The 12,609-nt window shown below is 46.8% G+C and overlaps 1 non-coding gene across 1 annotated transcript; it reads right to left on the bottom strand.

The window, feature by feature from the left end:
- Positions 1-5,007: 5,007 nt before the first annotated feature.
- On the bottom strand, positions 5,008-5,144 carry LOC115063045. Its single transcript, XR_003842927.1, has one exon. It is a non-coding gene; the product is annotated as a small nucleolar RNA SNORA17 (small nucleolar RNA).
- Positions 5,145-12,609: the final 7,465 nt, after the last annotated feature.

Here is a 12,609-nt window from a genome sequence, read left to right on the forward strand (position 1 = left end):
TATCATATTTTCAACTCTTGTCTATGTATAAATAAGAGCTGGTTGGTGGGGAAAGGCGGGGCAGGGAGTCATTGTGTGCAGTCACATTGCATGAATTTGTGGAGGTTGCACCTCCACAGCCAGAGCGTTTCAGACTGGAGGGCTGAGGAGTTGATGGCCTGGGAATCCAAAGATCTGTTTTTAACAGGCTTTGCAGAAACCATTAAAATTGAAATTTGTATGTTCATTTGAAGATCTGGATGCCTAGGGGAAATTGAATATCTCATTTTTTCAATCTTTAATTTATCTTTTCCATGATTTTTTAAAATAGTATCATTTCAAAGTATTCTAAAGCCCTTCATTTCTGAGTGCCTTATTTACAAACACAGCATGTGTACATTTAGTCATTTGATTGACAATAGTGGGTTTTCTAAGGCCCTCCTGTCCCCACTCTCATTTCAGACTCACCTGCATCATCTACTTTATTTCATGGAGAGGAAGTACGAAGAATCCTTAAAGAAATTGCTAAAACATTGCTAAGAATTCATTTCCCCCTTGTCTTACTTCTCTCAATCCTGCTTCTATTTTCCATTTGGCATTCCCCTTCTATCGAGTATTTGATCCTTTCTTCAGATGCTTGCGACATCAGGAGATAACAGGTGTGCTGGGTGGGAGCAGGGAGAAGGCTCAGTAGGTAAGACGCTTGTTAAGTCTGAGGACCTTCCTTCGCAGCCCCAGAACATGTGTAAAAGAAAGGTACTTTCTGCAGTTTCAGAGTTCCTACTGGGAAGTCAGGGTCAGACACAGGAGAACCCCCAGAAGCTTGAGGTCCACCTAGCACATGCAGCAACAGACAAGAGACCCCAAAAAGATAAAGGTAAAAAGGCCAGTGTCCAAGCTTGTCCTCTGACCACTCAAATGCACACACACATCCATAGGTTTTACACACACATCTCACACACACACATCATACATATATCTCTCTCTCTCACACACACACAGACTAAAAAACAAACAACAACAAGACATTTTTAAGGTTCACATAGTGGTTACATCCATGGCAAAGAAAGAGTTACAGTTCATTTCCATCCTGGATCCCTTTATAGACAAGAGCTGCTGAGCTGTTTGCAGTGGGACACGCCCTCTGCAACTATGCTGAATTAGATGGAGTAAGTGCTGGTCCTCCCGCAGGCTCTCTTGTTTTTATCTCCAGCATTCACAGCCAGCTGAACAGTCTCCCATTTCCCCAAAGGAAACTGTCCCTCGGGGGACACTGCTTTCCCACCTCCTGGTGGCTCCTTCCTTCTTTCTCTTCACCCAGCGGGATGCCAACTCCACATTTTCCTGCAGAAACCTCTTAGAGTAAGAGCTGGCAAGCCTTGCTATTTTTGCTAAAGGAAATGTTGATTCTAATCACATCTGTCATTTGGTCAAGGCTTTTTTTTTTTTTTTAACTTTGACACTTTATCAAAATTTTCTCCAGTTCACACAACAGTCCTGAAATTTTTGAAAGATCTAATTTCATGACTGAGTGATCTGGTGCATTCGATGCTGAAGGACTAGACTGGGGCTTGTTTGTCTGTTTGCCTGTTTGTTTGTTTGTTTGTTTTCCTATGAGATAAAATGAGAGCACCTAACTCCAACCTCGAGGCCACTGGGAGCATCTACTTTATAAAGTCAAATCCTGAAGAACGTTGGTAGCAGATTAGCCCTGATTCAGTTGGATGTTCCAATTGCCAAGGATATACATTTCAAAAGGATCCACTAAAGTCCACATAGATATGAGGAGAAACTTCCTTAAGTAATTTTTTTTTCTGTATACAAAGTATCATGCAAGCCATGTTTTGAGGCTAGCCTTGGCAACTGTCTTAATTGGGGTTCTATCCCTGTGAAGAGACACTACGACCATGGCAACTCTTAAAAAGGAAAGTATTTAATTGGGACTGGCTTACAGCTCAGAGGTTTAGCCCATTAGTATCACGATGGAAGCATGGCAGGCAGACATGGTGCTGGAGAGGTAGCTGAGAATTCTACATCTCAGGCAGCAGGAAGGGAGAGTGAGCCACTGGGCCTAGGTTAAACTTCAAAACCCTCCAAGCCTACTCATGGTGACAGACTTCTCCCAACTAAGCTACACCTCCTCCAACGTGGCCACACTTCCTAATAATGCCATTCCCTATGGGCCTATGGGGCCATTGTATTCAAACCGTCACAGCTACATACCAAGACTTGGCCTCAAAGTTAATAAAATATCATGGAAGAATTAAGCTCACCAATATACTTTTAAAACACAATTTGTAGGGATTATAGCCTTCAAAATGAAATGTTTTGATAATATTTCTGGTCCGTTTTTATGAGGGAGAATATATTAAAGCTGATAACGTTTTTCAGCAAGTTCTAGATCACTATGTCGAAAATTTTCCAGTTTAGCTTCCTATGCTTTGTGTCTGTGTGTGAGTGAATATATGTGTGATGTGTGTGTGATGTACATGTGCATATGTATGTGTATGTGTGTGATGTGTGTGGGAACAAGGGCCACACTTTGTGTTGAGGTCAGAGGACAGCTCTGTGTTGTCTCCTTCCACCTTTTCCAGGTTCCAGAGATGTGACGTCAGTAATCAGGTGTGCATCGTCCAACCTCAAGGACCTTTAACTGCTAAGAGACTCCACTGACCCTGTTTCCTGTTAAGTGCTTCAGACAGACATGTTAAATGTACCTAGATAGACATGTTACATGTACCTAGAGAGACATGTTATATGTACCTAGAGAGACATGTTACATGTACCTAGCGTTCCTGGGATGGCCACAACATCGTTGCACTTCCATGAGTGTAGAAATGATAGCAGCAATCCCCATGGCCTCCATCTCTAGATTGTTGGAAAGACCATTAGAATAATCTAGATTGTCAAACTATAGTCATACAACAGAGCTTACGTGCACAGAAGGAGATGCCATGTCAGAAAGCCAGGATAATTGCAAGTTCAATTTACTTTTAGTTTTATCCCTTGGCTTCTAGAATCATTTGGATTGTCAATTCCAGGTTAGTTTTTTTTTTCTAACTTTCTATTGGTTCTTTGTGACTTTCACATCATGCACCCCAATCCCACTCATCTGCCCCTCTACTCATACCTACCCTCCACTTTTGCAACTCCCCTAAAACAGAGAAAAAAAAAATCTTACTGTGGAAACTGTAATGTATCACAGGGTGTCCCACAGTATACCCTTTTATTCACACTTTACTTGCAAACGTTCATTGCAATGACTCCTTGGTCTGGAATGGGGCCTCTGGCTTCTGCTACTCTGTCAATACTGGACCCTCACTGGGACTCCTCTTGGATATCTTGTTATTGTTCTGTGTCACGGAGATCCTGTAGTTTTTGGATCTATAGGACTGGTCCCTTCTTGCACTCCAGCAGTTCATCAATGAGGTAGATGTTGGGGTGGGCCAATCCAAAGCTCCGGATCTGGGCCTTAGAGGAATCTGAACTAATCAGCCCACTGGCTCTCCTGCTCTCATGCCCTCAAGCACCCCCTTCACCAACAACCATGCTACCCAGGGGAGGTGCACGGTCCATTCTCCCAAGTGTTGCAGTTGGCAAGAGATATGGCCAGTTAGCCCATTCTCATGACCCTGAAGCCAGTTCTCCTGCCTGCCATAGATGTTGAGGGATGAGGGAGGGGAGGAGGGAGTCTCTCTGCACCCCCATACATAAGACAAGAGGCAGGGTCAGCTCTCCTGTGCTCACGTCCTCAGGCCGACTCACCTGGAACCCCCATGTCCAGGGCCAGCTCCGCTGTGCTGCCTTGTCAAGGTGTAGAACCTACTCTCCAAAGTGCTGCAATAGCTGAGGGGCAGGGCCAGCTCTCCCACTCTGATGACCTTGGGCCAGCTTCCTCCCTGCCATGGGTGGCAAGGGCAAGAGAGGGGTATCTCTCACTTGCCCATACTACCACATGGCAGACAAGTGACAATATAGGGCCAGCCGTCCCAGGCTCACACCCCTGTGGTCAACTCACATTACCTACATTAGGGTAACTTCTACTGTGATGCCCAGGGAAGGTGCAGGGCCTGCTCTCCTGAATGTGGCAGCTCATGAGGGAAGAGGCAGCTCTCCTGCTGTAATGATCCCAGGGCCAGGTCTCTCAGGGACAAGAAGGGAGGAGGGTATCTCTCATTTGTCTATACCATCATGGGGAAGGTAAGTGGCTGGGCCAGTTCTCCCACACTCACATCCTCACCCAAGAGTCTTGAAATTCTGGGAGCTTCTCTCCAATACTGCAGCTGGGCAGGGGTGGGGTCAGCTCTCCTGCCACCCCAGAGCCAGCTTTCTCTTGATGCCCAGGTGAGGGGTAGGGCCAGTTCTGCACAGCCCTCACTCATCAGCATGGCCCTGGGCAGCAGCCCAGAGCAGAGATGTCCACCTAGCCTTTAGTAGTAATAGACCCCTGCTGCTTCAGGACCATGGACCCAGACATCGCCCCTGGTGGCAGCACAGGCCAGGGCTCCACTGGAGTCTCAGTTACTCATAGCAAGCAGTTCCTACCTACCCTCGAGTTTCCAGTTCTGCTTCTTCATTATGCACACATCCTTCTGTTTCTCCTTCTCTTCCATTCTTCCACCACTTATGTGCTTCCCTGAGAGGAACCTGGGGTCTCTGAGTGTCTGGGGTTTCAACAGTGGTCTCAGGAGTGCTATGCCCATTTGTACATTGTGGCACCAGGCAGGGGTCATCTCAGGCATGGTCTGCCTGATCCCCAAGGCCTGTGTAGTACCACACTGGTGATTATCACAGGCTACTACCCTGCCGGTGCCCCATGGTGCTGGTCTGGTCGTTGGCCACCCAAGTGTCCCCATGCAAGAATACTGTCTCAAGCTATGGAGTTCCAGGCAGGATCTTTCTAGTCTCCGGCTAGCTTCCTTCCCTTGGAGGTTGTCTGGGCCTTCGGGATTTTGGACTCGTGATCATACCTGGCTATTTCCCTGTCTGGCCTCCTGGTAGTTGTCTCAGGCTTGCTCTCTTTCAGGGAACGTTAGACTACTAATCATTCGGATGTTCACAGGTTAGAACACAGGTTGGAGCACAGGCATAGCCTCTCTCCTCTCTGCCACCTACTGAGGTACATGTGACACAGCACCCATGCCTGCAATGCTTCTAGGAGCAGCAAGTTGGTTTCTTGTCTTTTTGTTGTTTTTTTTTTTAATACAATTAATATACTGATTATTTACTGGTAAAACTTTTGCAAACACTTCAAACTTTTAATGAAATAATACATTTCGGTGGGGAAAAAAAAATCTTTGTAGACATTCAGAATAGATGGAATGAATGTAGCCTATCGGTAGATTCAGATCTGGTTTTGCCACCAGGTGAGTTTTTGGCAACCTTTTTATTTGGGGGCTTGGGGATTTCAGAATTGTGAATGAGGTACGGGCCTGTTCCTCGGCCCCTGAGGGGCACAAGAGCTTTAGTGTCAGTGCCATCCTGGAGTCAGATGGAACAACCGGATGCTGGATACTCCAAGCCATCTGAGTTAGCCGTGTTCAGAGATGCAACAGTTATGCTCCTCTGAACCATCATGTTCTGTTATTAATATAATGAAGGTTCCATGAGAAGTTTGAACTAAGCCAGGCATGCCTTTAATCCCAGCACTTGGGAGGCAGAGGCAGGCGGATTTCTGATTTCTGAGTTNNAGGCCAGCCTGGTCTACAGAGTGAGTTCCAGGACAGCCAGGACTATACAGAGAAACCCTATCTCAGAGAGAGAGAGAGAGAGAGAGAGAGAGAGAGAGAGAGAGAGAGAGAGAGAGAGAGAGAGAGAGAGAGAGAAGTTTGGACTATAGCTACAGATCTATAGGGGAAAATGTGATACGGATTGATCACAAGCTATCTCTTGGGAGTCAAGATGAAGTGCAGGCCCAAGTCCTAAAGGAACTTAAAAGGGCTGCATATAGAGACAGACATGCTTTCTGTCACCTCGAGTCAGGCCACAGAAGAGTAAATGTTCTGTGCTGAGCATGTGCTGGCAGGACCCCGGATCATGACTGACCAGAATGGATAATAGGATTTTTTCTGAAGGAAAGGGAGCCACTGAAGCCACAGCACAGACATCCCTTGAATGCATTAGATGGAGCAATGAAATCTTTTTTAAAATTTATGCCACATTGTTTTGAATTTTTTTTGTGTTAAAAAATATTTAAATGATCACCCCCAATCCTCTGATTGTGGATCTCTCTGGGCCAACGGTATTCATTCAGCACCATCTCAACCAACACCAATTCCCTGTGGAGGGAACCACAGTGGATGTATGAGAGACAGAAACATTTAGCCTTAACGTTCTTGCTTAATGGTATCAAGCGCCACAAGGACAAGATAAAACAAGAAAAACCACAGGACACACACGGGATTGTCGAGTATGTAAGCGGAGCTTCGGAGCTTCGGGAACAAGACAGCCTCAAGGGAAGAGGCAGAGGGGGAGGTACACAGCAAAGACAGGCACCACCTTTCAGAACTTCCTGGCAGGCTCCTTAAGGCGGCTCACTGGGTCTCCTAGCTCAGTCGGGGCTCTTGAGTGACCGCCATGGCACACCTTTTTGAGACCTGCTGCAAGACAGGTGCTTAGAGAGGCTCAGAAGCTGGGATCAGGCCATGGCTCAGAGATGTCCAGGCTAGGAGTGGGCCTTGCATAGACCAAGAGGTGGCAGCACTTTCTGATGGAGAAGCCTCCCATGCCTGCAGCCACATTGCCGGGCAGAAGGAAGGAAAATCTGAGCATCTGTAGGAAGTCAAGAGAGCAGGGAAAGGCTGTGCACTGGCGATGTGGAATCTTTGCAGTCAGTTCCCACTGCTGGAGACGATTTCTTGTTGTCTGGTACTCAGCCCTGGGTGGGTAGGATGTGGTGTAAACTCCTGCTTGGCTGCTTTGCATATTAAAGACCAGCTGGAGTTAAAGGGAAGTGTGGGGTTCTTCTGAAGGTCTGACCCTGGGAAGGACATTCCCTCTCAGGTCACAGAGGCCCCAGATGTCAAAGCTTTGGGAACAGAGAATGAACACACATGCTGAGGCACAGAGTCAGAGACAGCAGTAAGTTGCGGGGAGGGGTGCAGTACAAACAGGCAGAGTTAGACAGTGTTTGCACATTCCAAAGAAGAACCAAAATTTCTGGAGACTAGGAGTAATACTGCCCTGGTTCACATCCCAGCACCCACGATAGCCCTTGGAAGGGACAGAGGGCGTTTCCTGGTGAGAGACTTGTAGGGAAGACAGAAAGGGCTCTGTTTGTGTGGCAGGCAGCAATGCAGCATCACAGAGGCTGTGGACTCCAACCTGAACACAATGCAGAGAACAGAGGAGATGAAGTAACTGTGGCAGAGACAAGCACGCTGAAATCCTTCCTGGCCTGCCAACTGGCTCACCAGAAGGCCGGCCATGGGGGCCATGGGGCCCCAGCGGGCACCTCCTTCCTAAGCTTTCTCCACAGTTGCTCTCAGCGAATATCAAACAGCCATACACCACCAAACTTTGGAAATGGGCGCTGGTCACCTCAGAGTCGAAACCTGTCTCAGCTCTCTGAAGGCTTCAGGTATACAGAATGTGGATTAAATAAAGGACTCCTGCCAAGGCTAGTTGTCTACAGCCTTAGCAAAGGCTGCCCTTTCAAAGTTGGACGACTTAGAAGAAATTTTTCACCACTAGGAGGCCAGAAGCTATTATCAAGTCGCGGACAGGCTTCCTCCTAAAGCCTTTGTCTGGCTTGGAACCCTTGTTCCGGCCTTTGTCTGTCCTCCTCACTGCAAATATCAGCATCCAAATTCCCTCCTGTTATGTGGACATCAGTCTGACTGATTTAGAGTACACCCAAATAACCTCATTTATCCTATCTCTATAAAAACTTTATCCCCAAATACAATCATATTATGAGGTATTGGGAGTAAAGACTTCACTATAAAAATTTGGAGCTGTGGTTCAGCCCATAATGCTCTTGGGAAATAGAGAATACGAGCCAGCAGTGACCTAAGAAGAAGAAGGAGAAGGAGAAGGAGAAGGAGAAGGAGAAGGAGAAGGAGAAGGAGAAGGAGAAGGAGAAGGAGGAAAAGAAGAAGAAGCAGCCACATTGACAGCGTGGAGCTCAGTTAGGAACAGTCTCAATTCCGGTACTCAGCCCTGCTAAAACAGGGGCATAGTCCAAAACTGGGTTGTTTTGCTGCCCACACAGTGTTGAACACAGCACATAGAGATGGTCTGATTAATCTATACACAGCTTTATTGGCCTCCCTTGGCCTTTAAACCTTTCTAAGTCTGAATTTATTCACAGCCTACCTGTTTTAATAAAAACAGCCCCCATAGGCTCATAGGGGGTGCCCTTGTTTAGGGCATGTGACTTTGTTGGAGGAAGTATGTCACCAGGGATGGGCTTTGAGGTTTCAGAAGCTCAAGACAGGTCCAGTGACTTACTTTCTCTTCCTGCTACCTGCCAAGGTGTAGAACTCTCAGCTGCCTCTCCAGCACGTGTCTGCCTGCATGCCACCATGCTTCCTCCCATGATGAGAATAGGCTAAAGCTTTGAATATAAGTGAGCCCCCAATTAAATGCTTTCCTTTATAAGAGTGGCTGTGGTCATGGCGTCTCTTCACAGCGAAAGAGCATCGTCTCAGACACCACCCTCCTGAATTTTGGAGCTATTGCCTTCCAACTGGGAGAAATTATTTAAAAGTACAATCCAGTCTGAAACTGGCCTGGGCTGATCATAATAAGTAGGAAAGTCTGGCATCCAAACCACTGTGCAGGGCTAAGAGCTCAAGCATGCATGAGACCCTAGGACTAGTCCCTATTACCCTGCAGCCCCTCCCAGAGCACCTAGATGAACCCCTCAGTCCCAGCTATTTCTGCAAAGTACTAGAAAAGAAGGTGAAAAGGATGCCCTCCTCCCCACACACATATACAAAACCACACAGACCAAGTGTGGTGGGAGGCCTTAGTAAGCAGGAAATAGTGGAGGCATGCGCAGGGGCTGCACTGGTTACTGCATGTGAGCCTACAGATACTATTGGGCCAGAAAGACAGAAGCAAAAAAGCATCGAAATAAGGGGCTAGGGCAGTTGGCTCAGTAATTGTGGTGATTTGTATGTGCTCAGCCCAGGAAATGGCACTATTAGAAGGTGTGGCCCTGTTGGAGTAGGTGTGTCACAGTAGGTGTGGGCTATATAAGACCCTTATCCTAGCTGCCTGGAAGTCAGTATTTTGCTAGCAGCCTTCAGATGAAGATGTAGAACTCTCAGCTCCCCCTGTGTGGGACTGTGCTAGACAGCCTATTTTGGTTGAATGAGGCTTGCTCTGGTGACCCAGTAGAAAAATCTACAAGAGGGCGGGGCATGGTGGCGCACGCCTTTAATCCCAGCACTCAGGAGGCGGAGGCAGGCAGATTTCTGAGTTCGAGGCCAACCTGGTCTGCAAAGTGAGTTCCAGGACAGCCAGGGCTACACAAAGAAACCCTGTCTCAAAAAAAAACAACAACAACAACAACAACAACAAAAACCAAAAACAAACAAAAAAAAAAAAGAAAGAAAAAAGAAAAATCTACAAGGGACAGAAAAGCAAGCCATGTTCCCAGAGTCAGTTGCCTGACACCACAGAGCCCCCAACTCCATGATTCTGTGACTATAAGTCACACAGACAATGTCCCAAGTTTCTGGCATTCTGGCTAGACTCCACCCCCACAGTTCCCTGACTATAGCCAGGTATGCTCCTCCCCACAGTTACCTGGAAACAGTAAGGTAGCCCAGCCCACTATAAAAGTGGCTGCTTAGCCTCTCCTCACTCTCTCTTTAAGCTCTCACCTTTCTTACTCTCATCTCTAGCCCTCCTTCTCTCTCTCCTTCCCCTGCCCCCCCCCCAGTCTCGACATGGCTATGGCCAGCCTCTCTCCCTCTTTCTACCTTCTCTCCTTTCTCCCTGCCTTTCTACAATAAAGCTCTAAAACCATAGACAGTCTCTGTTCATAAAGGCCCACTGTGCTTGGACGATGGGATAGGTTTTCCCCTAACGAGCCGTGTCTAACCTCCGGCCAGAAGGCCTTCCTGAGCTCCAGCCACGGACCAGACCGAAGACTCTCACCCACGTGGAAACCACCCAACACCCCTCTTCCCCTGTCCTCTCCTCCCTTCGGCCCCAGGGCTGACCGATCTGCTCCTGGGGACCCCATTCTGTCCTCAGCTCTTCCAAGGTGTCTAGCATGAGATGCCCAAGACCTTGTACCTTGGACTGCCCCTTGTCCACCACCCACCGAGCTGGGGTTTAGTGGCTTCACACAGCCAGACACCCACACGGGGCTGCGTGGGAAGCGTTTGGTAGTCCTTCCACATCTGCCCTCCCAGAGCACCAGAACTCTAGCGGGACACAGGTGTTCCCCCACTCCTCTTTCCCCCACACCCACTGCCCCACACCTCTGTACCATGCCTGCCTGGATTCTGGGATTCTGCCATGTTCCTACCTTGATGATAATGGACTGAACCTCTGAACCTGTAAGCCAGCCCCAATTAAATGTTGTCCTTGTAAGAATTGCCTTGTTTGAGCTAGCGAGATGGCTCAGAGGGTAAGAGCACTGACTGCTCTTACAAAGGTCCTGAGTTTAAATCCCAGCAACCACATGGTGGCTCACAACCACCCATAATGAGATCTGATGCCCTCTTCTGGCTCATCTGAAGGCAGCTACAGTATAGTTATGTATAATAATAAATAAATCTTTGGGCCAGAGCGAGCAGGGACTGAGTGAGCAGAGTTGACCAAAGTGAGCGGGGCCGACCAGAGTGAATGGGGTTGACTGGAGCCAGCGGAGGTGCTAAAAAAATTCAATTCCCAACAACCACATGAGGGCTTAAAAACCATCTGTACAGCTACAGTGTACTCACATTCTTAAAGTCAATAAATAAATCTTAAGAAAAAATTGCTTTTTCTCTTCACAGCAGTGAAACCCTAAGACAGTAATTAAGAGCACTAGCTACTCTTCCAGGGGACCTTAGTTCACAACTGTCTCTAACTCTAGTTCCAGGAGATACGATGCCTTCTACAGGCCCCTACGGGCACCAGAGATGCATGAATTGTATAGGCAAAGCACTCACACATATAAAATAAAATGAAATTAGGAAAAAAAAAAGGGTGAGGGGCAGACTCCCTAGGCACCCTAAGCACACCTCGGCCTCAGAGACACACCAGGTGCCCTCTTGCTCAGCCAGCCCTGGTGGGCCCCACAGCTCCTTAAGCAGGGGGTCAGCATTAGGAGAACCATTTCCTGGCAAAGAACAACCAAACTCATCTCGATTCTCATGATGTGACAACATCTGCACTCAAGCTCTTAGCTCCATCCGTGTGCACATGCACACACCTGGCTAACAATCCCGTCAGCAAAGATTATTTTCCACTTTTATTCTAAGGGACATGTAGGTATACCAAGGTCAAGTCCTGTTTAACATAAAATAATTTTAGGAGACATAATTTTTGCTGCTGCTGCTTAGAAACAAACCCTTCCTGATGTTCACTGTTATCTATAATCCTTGAAGATTTTTCTCGTTTCGTTGTTGTTTGTTTATGCAGTGTTAGATTGAACCCAAGCCTTGTTCGTGCCATATCAATTCTTGGGCCCTGAACTATACCTGCAGCCCAAGACTGTATTATTCCATTGCTGAAGCTGTTATTTAAACTCATTTCTTTCTCTTAAAGAAACCAGAATTTGGGAACCAAAAAATAGGAGTGAATTTATTCTCAACTATGAGAATAAATAAGTATATAAATAAATAAATTAAGTAGGTAAGTAGGACACTAGAATCTCATTCACTCATTCATTAAATCAGTCATATTTACTAATCGCTGTACAGCAGGCGCCAGCTTACATACGTGCATGCTTGGGATAGCTGAAATGTGAAGATTATCTGGACATAAGCCTCACCCCCCAAGACACCATTAGACCTTGTCATCATCTTTCTCAACAAAGGGCCATGTGCGACCATCGATGGTGAGGAGACAGACACAGCTCCATGCTGTCACCCTCAGCAGCATGGGGAGAAACTCCCCTAGCCTCTCTGGGACCTCAACTCAGGGCCAAACTGAGACTCACAGCTTTGACTCTAAAAAAACAAAAACAAAAACAAAATGAAACAGCAGCAAAAAAAGACTTTCAGGTGTACACAAAGCGGAGTTGGAGAGTTTATTAAAGATATTTTAATACAGACTCAAACACAAGGGTTAGGAAGATGACGGGTGCCTAGAAAGAGAGCCAGACAAGTATAGGTAACTCAATGGAGTCATAACTAACTAGCCACCAATGCCATTTAGGTGGTTCTCAAGTTACATCTAAAAAGGCTGCAAAGAAACCCTTTTCCCTCCTTTCCTTGACAAGCAAGACTAGAATTTAAATCTGAAAGAATGGAAGCAGAAGCCGTTATGGTTGTACAACATGCTTAGTGGGTTTTTTTCCTCAAAGTGGGATTTCTGGAGCGATTTGTGGGAAGTCGCAGGTTTACAGCTGAATTGTGACCAAGGCTCTGAGCAACTGTCAGTCCTGCTTCTTCTTCTTCTTCTTCTTCTTCTTCTTCTTCTTCTTCTTCTTCTTCTTCTTCTTCTTCTTCTTCTTCTTCTTCT

This window comes from Mus pahari, chromosome 22 (assembly GCF_900095145.1).
Source record: "Mus pahari chromosome 22, PAHARI_EIJ_v1.1, whole genome shotgun sequence".
NCBI lineage: Eukaryota > Metazoa > Chordata > Mammalia > Rodentia > Muridae > Mus > Mus pahari.